Source organism: Sminthopsis crassicaudata, chromosome 1, assembly GCF_048593235.1.
Source record: "Sminthopsis crassicaudata isolate SCR6 chromosome 1, ASM4859323v1, whole genome shotgun sequence".
Classification (NCBI taxonomy): domain Eukaryota; kingdom Metazoa; phylum Chordata; class Mammalia; order Dasyuromorphia; family Dasyuridae; genus Sminthopsis; species Sminthopsis crassicaudata.
The window spans coordinates 167,858,214-167,876,246 of NC_133617.1; the positions used below are offsets into that span (position 1 = coordinate 167,858,214).

The 18,033-nt window shown below is 35.9% G+C and overlaps 1 protein-coding gene across 11 annotated transcripts in view; it reads right to left on the minus strand.

The window, feature by feature from the left end:
- The window catches only part of CAGE1 (cancer antigen 1), a 103,700-nt gene that overhangs the window by 73,295 nt on the left and 12,372 nt on the right, over window positions 1-18,033 (minus strand). Inside the window, exon 1 of one of the 11 annotated variants that reach the window (XM_074271093.1) lies at window positions 7,631-7,750. The exons of the other annotated variants lie outside the window; for them this stretch is intronic. The gene's annotated coding sequence lies outside the window, so the exon portion shown is untranslated. Of the gene's footprint in view, window positions 1-7,630; window positions 7,751-18,033 lie in introns of those variants that run through there. 11 annotated transcript variants of the gene reach the window in all.

Genomic DNA, 18,033 nt, shown 5'->3' on the forward strand with positions numbered 1-18,033 from the left:
AGGGCAGGCAAGCAAGAGCGAGACAGACAGCTCACACAGCTCAGACCGGAGGGGGAGGGGTATGATCTCTGCTGTTTCTGCAAAAAGACTTTTACCCCAGTGTGGATACTCCATCTTGGCAGCAAGCCAGGAGCAGCGGAGAAAGTGTAAACACCGTAGGTAAAGAATAAAACCCTGGAAAGCTAGTGTCTCTCTGGAGCAGGCCACCCCCACCCCCACCCCCACCCAGAGTAACTCAGCACGTTCTCAGAGCCTCAGAGCGCAGACGCAGCGCAGCCATCGCTGTCCTGTTAGTGCCTCGCTGCTGTCTCCCTCAGTCTATAGAGGAAGCCCAGTAACACCATCCAGCCCCATCTCCCCCACAGAAGAAACAGGCCAATTGTTTCTCTTATCAATTTGTTTTCTTCGATTCCGCTCTTGACAACATGAACAAAAAATTCAAAAGGGCTCTACCCATTGATAGCTTCTGTATGGAGAGAGAGCAGACTTCAAATACTGAGACTAAAAACAGACTGTCCCCAGAGGAATCCCCTAAGGGGGATATGAATCTGCTCCTCAATACAAAAGAATCTCATAGAGGAAATCAAAAAGGCTCTCACAAGAGAGCTAGAAGAGAAATGGGAAAAGGAAAGGGAAGCTTAGCAAGAGAGCCTGGAGAAGTCATCCAGAGTGGATAAAGAAATCAAATCATTGAGAAATAAAATTAGTGAATTAGAAAAGGTAAACAACTCCAAGGAAAATAGGATTAGTGGGCTGGAAAAAGAAAAAAGCTCTCTAAAAAATAAAATGGATAAAATGGAAAAAAAATTCCATAGAAGATAAAAACTTAATTGGACAATTACAAAAAGATATAAAAAAAGTGAGTAAAGAAAACACATCATTGAAAATTAGACTCGAACAAGTAGAAATGAATGAATTAAGGAGAAACCAAGAAGTAGTAGTCAAGCAAAACCAGAAAAAAGAAACAATTGAAAAGAATGTCAAGTACCTTATTGGAAAGACAACAGACCTGGAAAACAGATCCAGGAGAGACAATTTGAGAATAATTGGACTCCCTGAAAAATGTGAGAAAAAAAAGAGCCTGGACACTATTTTCCAGGAAATTATCAAAGAGAACTGCCCAGACGTTTTAGAAACAAAGGGTAAAATAGACATTGAAAAAATTCATCGATCACCTATTGAAAGGGACCCTAAAATCAAAACGCCAAGAAATATACTGGCCAAATTCAAGAACCATCAGACAAAAGAAAAGATATTGGAAGCTGCTAGAAAAAAGCAATTCAGATATGGAGGAGCCACAATAAGGATAACCCAGATCTAGCAGCATCCACATTAAAAGAATGAAGGGCCTGGAACATGATATTCCGAAAGGCTAAGGAACTTGGTATGCAGCCAAGAATAACTTACTCCAGCAAAAATGAGCATCATTTTCCAGGGAAGAAGATGGACATTTAACGAAATAAATGAATTCCATCTATTCTTGATGAAAAAACAAGATCTGCACAAAATGTTTGATCTTCAAATACAGAACTAAAGGGTAAAAAGAAATCTTGAGAACTATATTTCTGCCATAAAGATATGTAAAGAACACATGTATAATTTGTCCTAGAAACTAGAGGTGGAAAGGAAATTATATCATAAAAAAGGGTAAAGTGGTGGTACTACATCTCATGAAGAGGCAAAGGTAACCTATTATATCTGAGAGAAAGAAAGGAGGGGGATGAACATAGTGTGGAGACATATTTGATTTATGGTGAAACTTCTTCCACTTCATTGAAAAGTGAGAGGGAAGGAGTAAGCTAAGGGGAAGGGAATATAGAAATTGTGAGGAAAAGGGGTAAAATAGGAGGAGGAACTTTAAGGTGGGGGAGGGATACTAAAAAGGGAGGGCTTTGAAAAAGCAAGTGGTGTTCACAAGTTTAATACTGGCTAGGGGGGTAAGAGGGAAGGAAAGGAGAAAAGCATAAGCAGAGGTTAACAAGATGGCAAGCAATATAGAATTAGTCATTCTAACCATAAATATGAATGGGGCAAACTCCCTCATAAAGAGGAAGCAGTTAGCAGACTGGATTAAAAGCCAGAATCCTACTATATGCTGTTTAGCTGAAACAGGGTGATACATTCAAAATAAAAGTAAGGTGGAGTAGAATCTACTATGCTTCAGGTGAAGCCAAAAAAGTAAGGGTAGCCATCCTCATCTCAGATCAAGCAAAAACAAAAATTGATCTAATTAAAAGAGATAAAGAAGGGCATTATATCCTGCTAAAGGGAAGCATCAATAGTTAAGCAGTATCAATATTAAACATATACGTACCAAGTGGTACCGCATCTAAATTCTTAAAAGAGAAATTAAGAGAGCTACAAAAAGAAATAGACAGCAAAACTATAATAGTGGGAGATCTCAATCTTGCACTCTCAGAATTAGATAAATCAAACCACAAAATAAGAAAGAAGTCAAAGAGGTAAACAGAATACTAGAAAAGTTTGATATGATAGATCTTTGGCAAAAGCTAAATGGAGACAGAAAGGAGTACACTTTCTTCTCAGCAGTTCATGGAACCTATACAAAAATTGATCATATACTAGGACATAAAAACCTCAAAATCAAATGCAGTAAGGCAGAAATAGTAAATGCATCCTCTTCAGACCACAATGCAATGAAAATTACATTTAATAAAAAGCCAGGGGAAAAGAGACCAAAAAATAATTGGAAACTAAATAATCTTATACTAAAGAATGATTGGGTAAAACAGCAAATCATAGACATAATAACTTCACCCAAAAAAATGACAATAATGAGACATCATGCCAAAATGTGTGGGATACAGCCAAAGCAATAATAAGGGGAAGTTTTATATCTCTAGAGACCTATTTGCATAAAATAGAGAAAGAGAGGGTCAACGAATTGGGCTTACAACTAAAATTGTTAGAAAAGGAACAAATTAAAAACCCCCAGACAAACACGAAACTTGAAATTCTAAAAATAAAAGGTGAGATTAATAAAATTGAAAGTAAAAAAACTATTGAATTAATTAATAAAACTAAGAGTTGGTTCTATGAAAAAACCAACAAAATAGACAAACCCTTAGTAAATCTGATTTTTAAAAAAGGAAAGAGAAAAAGCAAATTGTTAGTCTTGAAAATGAAAAGGGAGAACTCACCACTAATGAAGAGGAAATTAGAACAATAGTTAGGAACTACTTTGCTCAACTTTATGCCAATAAATTCAATAACTTAAATGAAATGGAAGAATACCTTCAAAAATATAGCTTGCCCAGATTAACAGAGGAAGAAGTAGTCTAAATAGTCCCATTTCAGAAAAAGAAATAGAACAAGTTATTAAGCAACTCCCTAAGAAAAAATCCCCAGGACCAGATGGATTTACATGTGAATTCTACCAAACATTTAAAGAACAATTAACTCCAATGCTATATAAATTATTTGAAAAAATAGGGATTGAAGGAGTCCTACCAAATTCCTTTTATGACACAGACATGGTACTGATACCTAAACCAGATAGATTGAAAACTGAGAAAGAAAACTATAAACCAATCTCCTTAATGAATATTGATGCTAAAATCTTAAATAAGATATTAGCAAAAAGACTTCAGAAAATCATCCCCAGGATAATACACTATGATCAAGTAGGATTTATACCAGGAATGCAGGGCTGGTTTAATATTAGGAAAACTATTAGTATAATTGACCATATTAATAATCAAATTAATAAAAACCATATGATCATCTCAATAGATGCAGAAAAAGCATTTGATAAAATCCAACATCCATTCCTACTAAAAACGCTTGAGAGTATAGGAATAAATGGACTATTACTTAAAATAATAAGGAGCATATATTTAAAACTGTCAGTAAACATCAAATGTAATGGTGATAAACTGGAACCTTTCCCTGTAAGATCAGGAGTGAAACAAGGTTGCCCACTATCACCATTACTATTCAATATAGTACTAGAAACGCTAGCCTCGGCAAGAGCCAAGAAAGAGATTCAAGGAATTAGAGTAGGAAATGAGGAAATCAAACTATCACTCTTTGCAGATGACATGATGGTATACTTAGAGAATCCCAAAGACTCTGCTAAAAAGCTATTAGAAATAATTCAGAACTTTAGCAAAGTTGCAGGATACAAAATAAATCCACATAAATCCTCAGCATTTTTATAATTACCAACAATCCAAGAGCAAGAGATACAAAGAGAAATTCCATTCAAAATAACGGTCGATAGTATAAAATATTTGGGAATATATCTACCAAAGGAAAGTCAGGAATTATATGAGCAAAATTACAAAACACTTGCCACAAAAATAAAGTCAGATTTAAATAATTGGAAAGACACTGAGTGCTCTTGGATAGGCTGAGCGAATATAATCAAGATGACAATCTATTTATTCAGTGCTATACCAATCAGACTCCCAAGAAACTATTTTAATGACCTAGAAAAAATAACAACAGAATTCATATGGAACAAAAAAAGGTCTAGAATTTCAAGGGAAGTAATGAAAAAAAAATTAAATGAAGGTGGTCTAGCTGTACCTGATCTAGAACTATATTATAAAGCAACAGTCACCAAAACCATTTGGTATTGGTTAAGAAATAGACTAGTTGATCAGTGGAATAGGTTAGGTTCACAGGGCAAGATAGTGAATAAAAATATCAATCTAGTGTTTGACAAATCCAAAGATCCCAACTTTTGGGATAAGAATTCATTATTTGACAAAAATTGCTGGGAAAACTGGAAATTAGTATGGCAGAAACTAGGCATGGACCCACATTTAACGCCACATACTAACATAAGATCAAAATGGGTCCAAGATTTAGGCATAAAGAACGAGATCATAAATAAATTAGAGGAACATAGGATAGTCTACCTCTCAGACTTGTGGAGGAGGAAGGAATTTGTGTCCAAAGGAGAACTAGAGATCATTATTGATCACAAAATAGAAAATTTTGATTACATCAAATTAAAAAGTTTCTGCACAAACAAAACTAATGCAAACAAGATCAGAAGGGAAGTAACAAATTGGGAAAACATTTTTACAGTTAAAGGTTCTGATAAAGGCCTCATCTCCAAAATATATAGAGAATTGACTCTAATTTATAAGAAATCAAGCCATTCTCCAATTGAAAAATGGTCAAAGGATATGAACAATTTTCAGATGATGAAATTAAAACTATTTCCACTCATATGAAACTGTTCCAAATCACTATTGATCAGAGAAATGCAAATTAAGACAACTCTGAGATACCACTACACACCTGTCAGATTGGCTAAGATGACAAGAACAAATGATGATAAATGTTGGAGGGGCTGTGGGAAAACTGATGCATTGTTGGTGGAGTTGTGAAAGAATCCAACCATTCTGGAGAGCAATCTGGAATTATGCTCAAAAAGTTATCAAAATGTGCATACCCTTTGACCCAGCAGTGCTTATATCCTAAGGAAATACTAAAGAAGGGAAAGGGACCTGTATGTGCCAAAATGTTTGTGGCAGCCCTTTTTGTAGTGGCTAGAAACTAGAAAATGAATGGATGTCCATCGATTGGAGAATGGTTGGGTAAATTATGGTATATGAATGTTATAGAATATTATTGTTCTGTAAGAAATGACCAACAGGAGGAATACAGAGAGGCTTGGAAAGACTTACATGGACTGATGCTGAGTGAAATGAGCAGAACTAGGAGATCATTATACACTTCAACAATGATACTGTATGAGGATGTATTCTGATGGAAGTGGATATCTTCAACATAGAGAAGAGCTAATCCAATTCCAATTGATCAATGATGGACAGAATCAGCTACACCCAGAAAAGGGACACTGGGAAATGAGTGTAAACTGTGAGCATTTTTTGTTTGTTTGTTTGTTTGTTTGTTTTCTTCCCAGATTATTTTTACCTTCTGAATACAATTCTTCCTTTGCAACAACAACAAAAAAATTTGGTTCTGCACATATATATTGTACCAAGCATATACTATAAAATATTTAACATGAATGGAAATGCCTGCCATCTAGGGGAGGGAGTGGAGGGAAGAAAGGGAAAAATTTGGAACAGAAGGGAGTACAAGGGATAATGTTGTAAAAAAAAAATACCTATGCATATATACTGTCAAAAAGAAAGTTATAATTATAAAAATAATTTAAAAAAAAAAAAAAGAAATTTTAACCCCCAGTGATTGGAAATCCATAGCAAGGACATATTTAGAACTTAGACAAAACTTGTTGTGGCTTTCAAAGTATCATGAATTATGTAGGATTCAAGCCCAATGCAATAAGCAAAGTGGAGTTAATGTACAAATCACCTTTGACCAACTAGCAGGTGAAGGTAAGTACATAGACAATTCAGCACAAACTAATTACCCCACAGAAGCTTGTAAACAGATTTCCACTGCTACTATAAAAACTTAGGGTACCTTCCCAGCGAAAGATCGAGAGGAAGCCTTCACAAAAATAGAGCAAGGTCCCAATGAACCTTTTGTGGATTTTGTGAGACGTTTGCAGACAGCTGTCACAAGAACCATTGGAGAAAATGTAGCTACAGAAATAATGATCAGACAACCGGCTAAGGAAACTGCCAATGAGGTTTGCAAAAGAATTATTTGGGGATTATACAAAGCTGCTCCTTTAGAGGAGATCATAAGATGCTGTGCATCAGTGGGCACAAATGCTTATTATACCCAAACTATGATGAACATTGGAAGACAGGGTCCCTCCTGGCAAGGGACTTCTAGAGAAAATCATCGATGTTTTCAGTGTGGGGAAAATAGGACATCTGAGAGCCCAACATAGGTATAGAGATACAGTGAGAGGACAGGGTGAGAGAATACCTAAAACTCTATGAGCAAAATTCCAAAAGGGCTTCCACTGGGCCTCAGAATGTAGACTGACCAGGGAAATGAGAGGTGAGGCCCAGCTCCAAGACCTCAATCAAAAGACAGGTTGGGCATGATGGCAGTCGAGGTTATACCTTTAGAAGTTCAGAATATGATCAATCAGATGAAAAGAAATCAGATGGCAGAAAGGGATTACAATTGGGGAGAAAACAGGCTTTTTAACATGACAGAAGTGTAAGCAGCTCCAATATGATAAGCAGCTCAAATGTAATTGCCAGGTGATGAGAAGAGATTTAGAAAGTGGTAAATAGAAGGGACTAGATAGGTTAACTGCTTGGGAGAGAGGGTTTGCTTGTATCTCTACAGATGGAGAAGGAAGCAGATGGGTGCCAATAAACACCTGGAGACAGAAAAAAGAGAAAAATCTCGAAACAAAGGAGAAGACCTAAAAAACATCTGACACTGAAAGAGTATGGCTGATAATGAGACTGTTAAAGGACTTTAAAATCAGCAGGAATCATTAGATTCCCTGAAATGAAAAATTGTTGATAAGACTGTTACAGAACTTCAAAACTTGCAGGAATTATTGGATTCCTGGCACATGAAGTAATGTATAATAGATTCCTTTTGGACTATTTCTAGGACTTATGGACATGTATAATTTCTCATGTTGATTCATGGTATTTGTTACATTACTACTAATCTGTGTTATATTGCTATGTGCTTATGTAATTTATGTAATTATGTGTAATACCTCCCATATTAATGGATTTATGTATACCTGTTTTAAGAGTGAGCCCCTTCAGAAACCCGCTAATTTGATTTGATATCCCATTTCCTTTGGTGTTTTCATCTCCCTTCCTGAGACGTCAGGGAAGGCATGATCACCTCTTTTTTGGGATTCTCACCTCCTTGAGAAGTCAGGGAGGTCATGACCACCTATGTAGTAAAAACAAAAGAAAGCAGGAGATGTTATGGGCCAGAACTTGAAACAAGATGCTAAGTCAATGGAATTGATAGAGACAATGGTTATTTAGCATGATGCTTAACAGTTCTCCAGTACATGTACTTAGTACTTAATATAGTTCTACAAGATTTATACCTTCGATAACAGAGCATATATAAGCTAGGAGCCTCAGCCAGGATTCAGTTGGAGAGATTCAGAAGCCAGAGAAGGCAGATGGGAGCTGAAGCTCTCGGAACCAAGACTAAACTGAAAGGCTCTCCAGAAAGCTGCCCAGCCCCAGGAAGGAGATAATAAAGGATCTGGATTATAAGAAAGCTACCGGGCCCAAGAAAAGGAGATAAGACTTGGAAAGAGACAATATAGGATTTGGACGTTAACTCCTAGCTGCACTTGTGATTACTGAACTGAAACGAAGGCGGCCTCCAGAGACCCCAAGAAAACCTCAACAGAGAAGATTACATTTTAGAGAGAATATTACATTCCACCAGACAACTGTTTCTATTTAGTAAGTCACAGTCACAGTGACTCTTAATAATAGTAATTCATCAGGATTACTTGATCTGCTAAACGACACAAGATTTTCTCAGGTCCGTGTAATCTCAGTGATTTTCCACCTAAGAATTCTCTAGGAAAGCTCATTTGCCAGGGGACTTCATAGTTCACTGTGCAGTAGATAACCACAAGTACAAGTGGTTATTCTCTCTTTTTAGAGAACTTACTACTTCACTAGAGCAGCAGTCATTGTTTAATGAAGCATGGGAAGAAGAGGAATCACAAACACCAGAATTCAAATGGGCTTTTTTAGATTCCCCTGAGGTGTGTAGTTTTAAGAAAATATGTGTTTACTATTTCTTTACTCACCTGTTTCCTGAAAGTAAGATTTTTTTAAAGAGTTAGCTCCAATATAGTCTGGATATACCTCTTCAGTTCTAATACTGTAATTATATATATAAGCATCAAAGGTAAGGTTGGGAGCTATAGACATTGGATAAAAAAATTAATTGCACTGGTATGTCCATGTTAAGAGAGCTAAGAGCACATCTTTATCCTCTAATAAGTTGTAGGCAGCTTCTATTTTATTTTGGCAGGAAATTTAATTGCCAATCAAGAATAGTGAGCAAAATCATCTTAAGAGAAAAGGCAGGTAAGTCAGCTGCATAAAAAGCCTCCTTTCTGGAACCCTTCCAGGCTGAATTCCTAGGGAAACAAACAGTTTTCCATAGCCATTAGCCAAGAGAGTTGGTCCTGGAACTGCCAATAAAAATTATGTAACACTAAAGATCAAATTTCCAGAAAGAATGGAGAATAAATGAAATTTTACATTAACCTGAAAAGAATTAGCTATGTTTATGTTTCTGCTGGTACCAAGGAACAGTTATGTATGTATGTATGAAAAAGAGGTCCATCTCCTTTCAAGGGAGAAAAGTAAAAGAGTTGAAAAGGTTTTCATTCTCCAGGTTTTCAAAAGAGAATAAAATCTTGATTGAAAGAATAGAAGAATGGTTTATTAATTTACAAGAGACAACAAACAAGAAATAAGCCAGTAACAAAAATTGATTGATCTTAAATATATCTAGGCAAAAGCCCAAAATATGTAAGTAAATAGGGCAGCTAGGTAATGGGGTGTGTAGAGGGCCCATCTTCCTGAGTTCAAATCTGATCTCAGACACTTACTGTGTGATGCTCAGCAAGTCACTTAATTCTGCTTGCCTTAGTTTCCGCAACTGTAAAATGAGTTGGAGAAGGAAATGGCAAACCATTCCAGAGTCTTTGCCATGTAAACTCCCATATGGGATCATGAAGGGTTGGACATGCTAGCCAACAACAGTGGAAATAGTGGAATAAACTTCCTTATACATAGAGACAAATTTGACAAAAAAAAAAAAAAAAAAAAAAAAAAAAAAAAACTATTATTGAGACTTAGTGGGATGGGATTCAAGCATTTATTAAGCACTTATATATACTAGGCTGTGGATTAAAAGCCAAAACAAAAAAAGTTCTTGACCTCAAGGAAATGAGAACATAAATATATGAATACAAATGTATTCAAGATAAATACAAAGTAATTTTGGGCAAAAGGCGAAGATCTGGGCATGAACAATTCTGGGGTGAGGATGGACCTGAGCTTGAGTTGCAGTATAGGGGAAGTTCAGGCTTCTCAGAAATGGAGATGAGGGAAGAATATATTCCAAGCACAGGGTACAGCTGATGGAAAGGCATGGAATTACAAGGTGGAATTCTATTCCGAATTTTCCCTCCTTCCCTCCATCTCCTCCCCTAGATGGCAGGCAGTCCCATATATGTTAAATGTGTTATAGTGTATCCTAGATTCAATACATGTGTGCAGAACTGAATTTCTTGTTGCACAGGAAGAATTGGATTCAGAAGGTAAAAATAATCTGGGAAGAAAAACAAAAATGCAAACAGTTTACACTCATTTCCCAGTATTCCTTCTCTGGGTGTAGCTGATTCTGTCCATAAGTTGGAACTAAATTAGATCTTCTCTATGTTGAAGATATTCACTTCCATCAGAATACATCCTCATACAGTATTGCTGTTGAAGTGTATAATGATCTCCTGGTTCTGCTCATTTCACTCAGCATCAGTCCTTGTAAGTCTCTCCAAGATTCTCTGTATTCATCCTACTGGTCATTTCTTACAGAACAATAATATTCCATAACATTCATATACCATAATTTACCCAATCATTCTCCAATTGATGGGCATCCATTCATTTTCCAGTTTCTAGCCACTACAAAAAGGGCAGCCACAAACATTTTGGCACATACAGGTCCCTTTCCCTTCTTTAGTATTTCTTTGAGATATAAGCCCAGTAGTAGCACTGCTGGATCAAAGGGTATGCACAGTTTGATAACTTTTTGGGCATAATCCCAGATTGCTCTCCAGAATGGCTGGATTCTTTCACAACTCCACCAACAATGTATTAGTGTCCCAGTTTTCCCATATCCCCTCCAACATTCATCATTATTTGTTCCTGTCATCTTAGCCAATCTGACAGGTGTGTAGTGAGTGGTATCTCAGAGTTGTCTTAATTTGCATTTCTCTGATCAGTAGTGATTTGGAACACTCTTTCACATGAGTGGAAATAGTTTCAATTTCATCAACTGAAAATTGTCTGTTCGACTATTAGTAATCTTTTAAAAATCATGAAGAATGGAAGAGAGGGCATGACTTGAAAAGGACAAGTGTTCTGGCTTCCAAAAGGGAAAAAATTAAAATCTTCAAAGTATAGATTGTGAGCTTGATCTCATTTCCTGGGATTATTATAGAATATTATTAACATGATGATTTTTAAAAGAAAACACTAATCAATAAAAAAGCTGGTATAGCTTAACAAACAAAAAGGTGATACCAGATTTAACCACATTACCATTTAGTTATTAGATGAGTAAAAAGAGGAAATGAAGTAGTCACAATATGTCTAGATTTTAGTACATCATTTGACAAAGTCTCTCACACTATTGTAGTGAACAACATGGAGAAATGTGGACAAGATAGAACTACAGTAAGGTTTAATTATTAAATTCTTAAGTGACTAGAACCAAAAGTCAATTTAGAAAAAAGGTCTCTAATGAAGTGACCACCTAAAGTCTGTTTTTGGCCTGCTGCTGTTTAACATTTTTATCAATGACCAAAAGACTTGCATGAACAGATGGCCTGTATTTGAAATTTAGACTGTACAAATAGTTAGCACATTTGAAACAACTTGTTTGAATATTATTCTTTAGGATCATAATCCTAAAGGATCAGGACAGGAAAGAATAGCGGTTTAAATGTAATAACATTTTAATAGAGAAAAGTATAAAGTGCTACACTTGGATCCAAAGTACAAGAGGGAAATGAATAGCTTGACAATAAACTATCTGAAAAAGACCTGGGAGTTTTAAGGGAAGTGCAAACTTTTTTTTTTTTAATTTTTAGGCTGGGGTTAAGTGACTTGCCCAGGGTCACACAGCTAGGAAGTGTTAAGTGTCTGAGACCAGATTTGAACTCGGGTCTTCCTGAATTCAAGGCTGGTGCTCTATCCACTGCACCACCTAGCTGCCCCAGGGAAGTGCAAATTTACTAAGAGTCACGAGTGACTGGCATATATGCTTAATAAATATTTGTTGACTAATATCTTCCTGGCCAAAAAAAACTAATGTGGACATAATCTCTATTAAGATGCACAGGATTCATAACTAAAGGAGGCAAGGGTTTCAGTGTCCTCTTTACTGGTCAGATCCTATGTGAACCACTGTCTTAAATTATGATTGCCACATTTGATGACACATCCAGAGAAGAATGAGCAAGATGGGGAGAAGTCTGTAGACTAGCAGTATCAAAATCAGAAACAGGAGCCACTAAACCACATGTAAGGATCTCTATAGGCGCATAGTGACTTAGAAAATCACATATTAACATTATCTACATTTTATTTATTTTTCTATATATTTTCAAATTATTTTTTAACCTGGCTCAGGCAGCACATGGAGTGTTGCAGGCTACCACATAAGTCCCTGTATTTGACACTTGTGCTCTAGAGTATGTCATCATTTCCCATGCAGCTGCACTTCTGGACTTGTCCTGACCTCTGGAATCTTATCATCCTGCAAAATAACATCATCTTTGATAGTCATGCCTCCTCTGCCATTAAGACCCCTCCCTCCTTCTGACTAGAGAGGCTGGAGGGTCAAAAGTAGACTTCCTCCCAGATCCTCCATTTAAGGAGGGTAACCATCTTATCTTTCCCACTCCTCTGGACCACATTCTGTCCTTCATACTCAGCCTCCATTTTTCTCCTTTTTGTATCTTGTCTTCCTTTTGTATCTTTAGAACATGGGCTTATCATTTGCTTTTCTTTGTAGCCCCAATGCTCAGCACAAGTGCCTGGAACACAGTAAATGTTTACTGACTAAGTGACAGGATTAGCATTAACATTTTTGAAGGAATTGGAAATTGAGAAGGAAGATTCAAGGTACACAGAATAGTGTCCTTCAGGTATTTAACAAGTAACCACATGGAAAAGAAATCTGCCTTATTTGTCTAGGCCCTAGAAAAAAGAACTAAGAATGAGCAAAAATTGTAAAGGTCCAGATTTTATACAAAAAGAGAATCCCCCAAATTAGAGCTATCTATAACAGAATGCCACAGAAAGTAGGTTCCCTTTCATTAAGAGTTCTTCTAGCAAAGATTTGGTAATTAACTTGGGAAGCTGGTATAGAGGAATTTCTGTTCATATGAGGATTACTAGATTAGATATAAGTCTTGACTCTCAAGCCAACACCTTGATTATATCCCAATACTGACAAGTGCCATAAGAAATGAAAATTTGTGGATGAGACTACATGAAAACATTATGTAATCCAAAAAGCTCTACATAAATACAAAGAATTACCATGACTGTGGCCAATGCATATGACTAATATTTGAATAGTGTTAATTGATAAAATGATGAAGAGCAATAAAAATGGTATAATTTCTTTTAAAACACTTAAAATACCTTATTTGTGAGCTGTCTCAGGGCAAGAGATGTCAGAGTTTTTCTGCTTTTTTATATCACTACTGAAGATATACCTACCATTTTTTAAGTTGTCTAGTGTGATGTAATCATCTTTGTTAACTGTGTACGTGGCTCTTTTATTTTTTATTTAGCTTTTGTCTCTTCCAACTCTTAAAATGCTATCCTCTAAATAAATGGTGAACTCATTAATTCACACACTAATGATGATACTGCAGTGAAATATAATGCTGAGTCAGGTTACAACTGAGTGAGAATGTTGACTCAGAAAGTTTTGTGATCACTGATTCTGAGTTTCCTCAGACATAAAATGCAGATAATATTATCTGTGGTACCTATTTCACAGGATTATTGTGAGGAACAAGTGAGGAGATAATATTTGTGGAATGAGGTTTAAACTTTAAAGTTCTACACTGATGTCAGCTGTTATTATTATCCTCCTCTTGTCACTAACTACCTGTGAGAACATGGGCAAATCATTTAATCTGATACTGTTTCTTTAACTACAAAAGTGGAATGATCTCAAAGATTCCCTCTACTCAGAAGTTCTATGAATATGAATAACCAATATAACAAGAAAGACTTATCCCTGAACTCCTTTTGTTTTCTTCTATTATTTCTTTAAGGACATTTCATATTGAAAACAGCTTTATGAATTTGCATCCACCAGAATTCATGACTAATGCACACCTGAGTTAATTTTGAAGTTACAGAACTGCTGTCCAAAAACAAATGAAAATCTGATTGGATTAAGTCTTCAGAAAAAGTGCTGATGTTAGTGACATCTGCTTCTTATGAGATTTCTAGCTGTTCATTAGGAATATCCTGTTGGGATTACTAGGTGAGAACTGAGGTTGTCTGGATGGTGACAAGGTGAGAATTCAGGTTTTCTGGACAATTACAAGGTGAGAACTCAGGTTGACTTGATAGAAGGAGCAAGCCCATTGGCTGGGGTGGTTCTTCCCAGAAGCCCTTGCATTATCCCACGCCCATTCTCTGGGAGAATAAAAGAAGAGGACTCTCAGAGAAAGAAGAGACTCTGAATTGCATCAGGCTTGACGGAGCTCTCTGCAGGAAGGGAAGTCACTTCTTTGGACAAGAGTTAACAGCAACTGCCTGGAGACAACGGTTCATTACAGGAAGAAGAATCTGTCGGAGAGATTTGAGTAGAAGACACAGCAGATCTCTTCCCAGAGAGCGATCCAGCAGCTTCTGGAGACGACAGCTCGCTACAATTGGCGCCCAACGTGGGGCAAGGACTTTTGCTTATCCTGACAAGAGGAGCTAGACCAGACCTTCGCACCATTCCTTAAGGGGTAGCAATGGGAATTTAAGGGTCAGCCAACATCATTTAAGGAATCAAGATGAGACTAATGGACAATGGACTTATGGACATTTATAAATTTTCAATTTATGATTATTTGATTATGTTATATACTTCTAGCATGTGTTATGTTACTATGTTACTATATGCTTATGTAATTTATGTAATTATCTGTAATACTTCCCATATTGATGGATTTATGTTTCAAGGTCATTTATGTAATTATCTGTAATACTTCCCATATTGATGGATTTATGTTTCAAGGTCATGACTGTCCTATGTTCTAAATCAAAAGAAAGGGGGAGATGTTGGGATTACTAGGTGAGAACTGAGGTTGTCTGGATGGTGACAAGGTGAGAATTCAGGTTTTCTGGACAATTACAAGGTGAGAACTCAGGTTGACTTGATAGAAGGAGCAAGCCCATTGGCTGGGGTGGTTCTTCCCAGAAGCCCTTGCATTATCCCACGCCCATTCTCTGGGAGAATAAAAGAAGAGGACTCTCAGAGAAAGAAGAGACTCTGAATTGCATCAGGCTTGACGGAGCTCTCTGCAGGAAGGGAAGTCACTTCTTTGGACAAGAGTTAACAGCAACTGCCTGGAGACAACGGTTCATTACAGGAAGAAGAATCTGTCGGAGAGATTTGAGTAGAAGACACAGCAGATCTCTTCCCAGAGAGCGATCCAGCAGCTTCTGGAGACGACAGCTCGCTACAATATCCTCTTCAAAATATTTTTGATAGTTATTGTTTATAGGTGTTAAATTAAGACCCCTAAATTAACATTTTTATGCCAACTAGCATATTCTAAATATAGTAGAAAGAAGCTAATCTTCCCATCTTTCCTACACATTAAGAAAACAGCAAATGGCATTTTTTGGTATGTCATTTAGAAAAAGTAGTGGACAAAATTAAATGCTATTCCTAAAAGATTTAGTTTCTCTCTTTCCATATATACGTATACATTTCTCTGTATATACATGTAGATATGTGTGTGTGTGTGTGTGTGTGTGTGTGTGTGTGTGTGTGTATACAGTGTAATCACATATGGTGGTAAAATTTGTTTGGATATAATCTTCTATAAACAAGGATAATGTCAAAGCAACTAGTCAAGTAGCTCCTAGAAGGCTTAGGGGCCATGGAAGCTAAAGACAATTCAAAAGACCAGATCAGATGACACATAGTACAAGTCTTTATTTGTTCTGCCACTTTAACAAAGGATATTTACAGAATGTCAATGGAGATATCTAAGGCTCTAAAACTAATTTGCCATTTCTCCCCCCAAAATGGCACTAATCCCTCCCAACTTTCCTGTCTTTGTCAGTAGCAATACCATTTTTCCAGTTACCTGGGCTTGAAAACTTGAGTGTTAACTCATTCCTTTTTTCTATTACATAATGGGGCTTTGAAATTCTAAAAATAAAAGGTGAGATCAATAAAATTGAAACTAAAAAAAAAAAAATATTGAATTAATAAATAAAACTAAGAGTTGGTTTTATGAAAAAACCAATAAAATAGACAAACCTTTAGATAATTTGATTAGAAAAAGGAAAATCAAATTGTTAGACTCAAAAATGAAGAGGAAATTAGAGCAATGATTAGGAGTTACTTTGCCCAACTTTATGCCAATAAATTTGACAACCTAAGTGAAATGGAGGAATACCTACAAAAATATAGATTGCTCATATTAACAGAAGAGGAAATAAATTATTTAAATAGTCCCATTTTGGAAAAATAGATAGAATAAGCTATTAATCAACTCTCTGAAAAAAAATTCCCAGGAGCAGATGGATTTACATGTGAATTCTACCAAAAATTTAAAGAACAATTAACTCCAATACTACATAAACTATTTGAAAAAATAGGGAATGAAGGACTCCTACCAAATTCCTTTTATGACACAGACATGGTACTGATACCTAAACCAGTTAGGATGAAAACAGAGAAAGAAAATTATAGACCAATCTTCCTAATGAATATTGATGCAAAAATCTTAAACAAAATATTAGCAAAGATATTACAGATAATCATCTCCAGGATAATACACTCTGACCAAGTATGATTTATAGCAGGAATGCAGAATTGGTTCAATATTAGGAAAACTATTAGCATAATTGACTATATCAATAACCAAATTAACAAAAACCATATGATCATCTCAAAAGATGCAGAAAAAACATTTAATAAAATCTAACACCCATTCCTAATAAAAACACTAGGGAGTATAGGAATAAATGGGCTTTTCCTTAAAACAGTCAGTAGCATCTATATAAAACCATCAGCAAGCATCATATGTAAAGAGGATAAACTGGAACCATTCCTAATAAGATCAGGGTGAAACAAGGTTGCCCACTATCACCATTACTATTTAATATTGTATTAGAAATGCCAGCTTTGGCAATAAGAGAAGAAAAAGAGATTAAAGGAATTAAGAGTAGGTATTGAGGAAACCAAATTATCACTCTTTGCGATGATATGATGATATACATAGAAAACCCTAGAGAATCAACTAAAAAACTATTAGAAATAATCCACAACTTTAGCAAAGTTGCAGGATATAAAATAAATCCACATAAATCATCAGCATTTTTATATATCACTAACAAAATCCAACAGCAAGAGATACAAAGAGAAATTCCATTTAAAATAACTGTCGATAGTACAAAATATTTGGGAATCCATCTGCCAAGGGAAAGTCAGGAACTATATGAGCAAAACTACAAAACACTTTCCATACAAATAAAGTCAGATCTGAGAAATTGGAATAATATTAAGTGCTCTTGGATAGGTCGAGCAAATATAATAAAGATGACAATACTTTCTAATCTATTTATTTAGTGCTATACCAATCAAACACCCAAGAAAATATTTTACTGACCTAGAAAAAATAACAAAATTCATCTGGAAGAACAAAAGGTCAAGACTTTCAAGGGAACTAATGAAAAAAAAAAATCAAAGGAAGGTGGCCTAGATGTACCAGATTTAAAACTATATTATAAAGCAGAGGTCACCAAAACCATTTGGTACTGGCTAAGAAATAGACTAGTTGATCAGTGGAACAGATTAGGTTCACAGAACACGATAGTCAATGACTGTAACAATCTAGTATTTGACAAACTTAAAGGCCCCGCAGCTTTTGGGATAAGAATTCACTATTTGACAAAAACAGCTGGGAAAACTGGAAACTAGGAAGGCAGAAACTAGACATAGACCCGCACCTAACACCATATAGGTTAAAATAAGGTCAAAATGGGTTCATGATCTAGACACAAAAAATGATATTATAAAAACAAATTAGAAGAACATAGGATAGTTTACCTCTCAGATTTGTGGAGGAGAAAAGAGTTTGTGACCAAAGAACTAGAGACCATTATT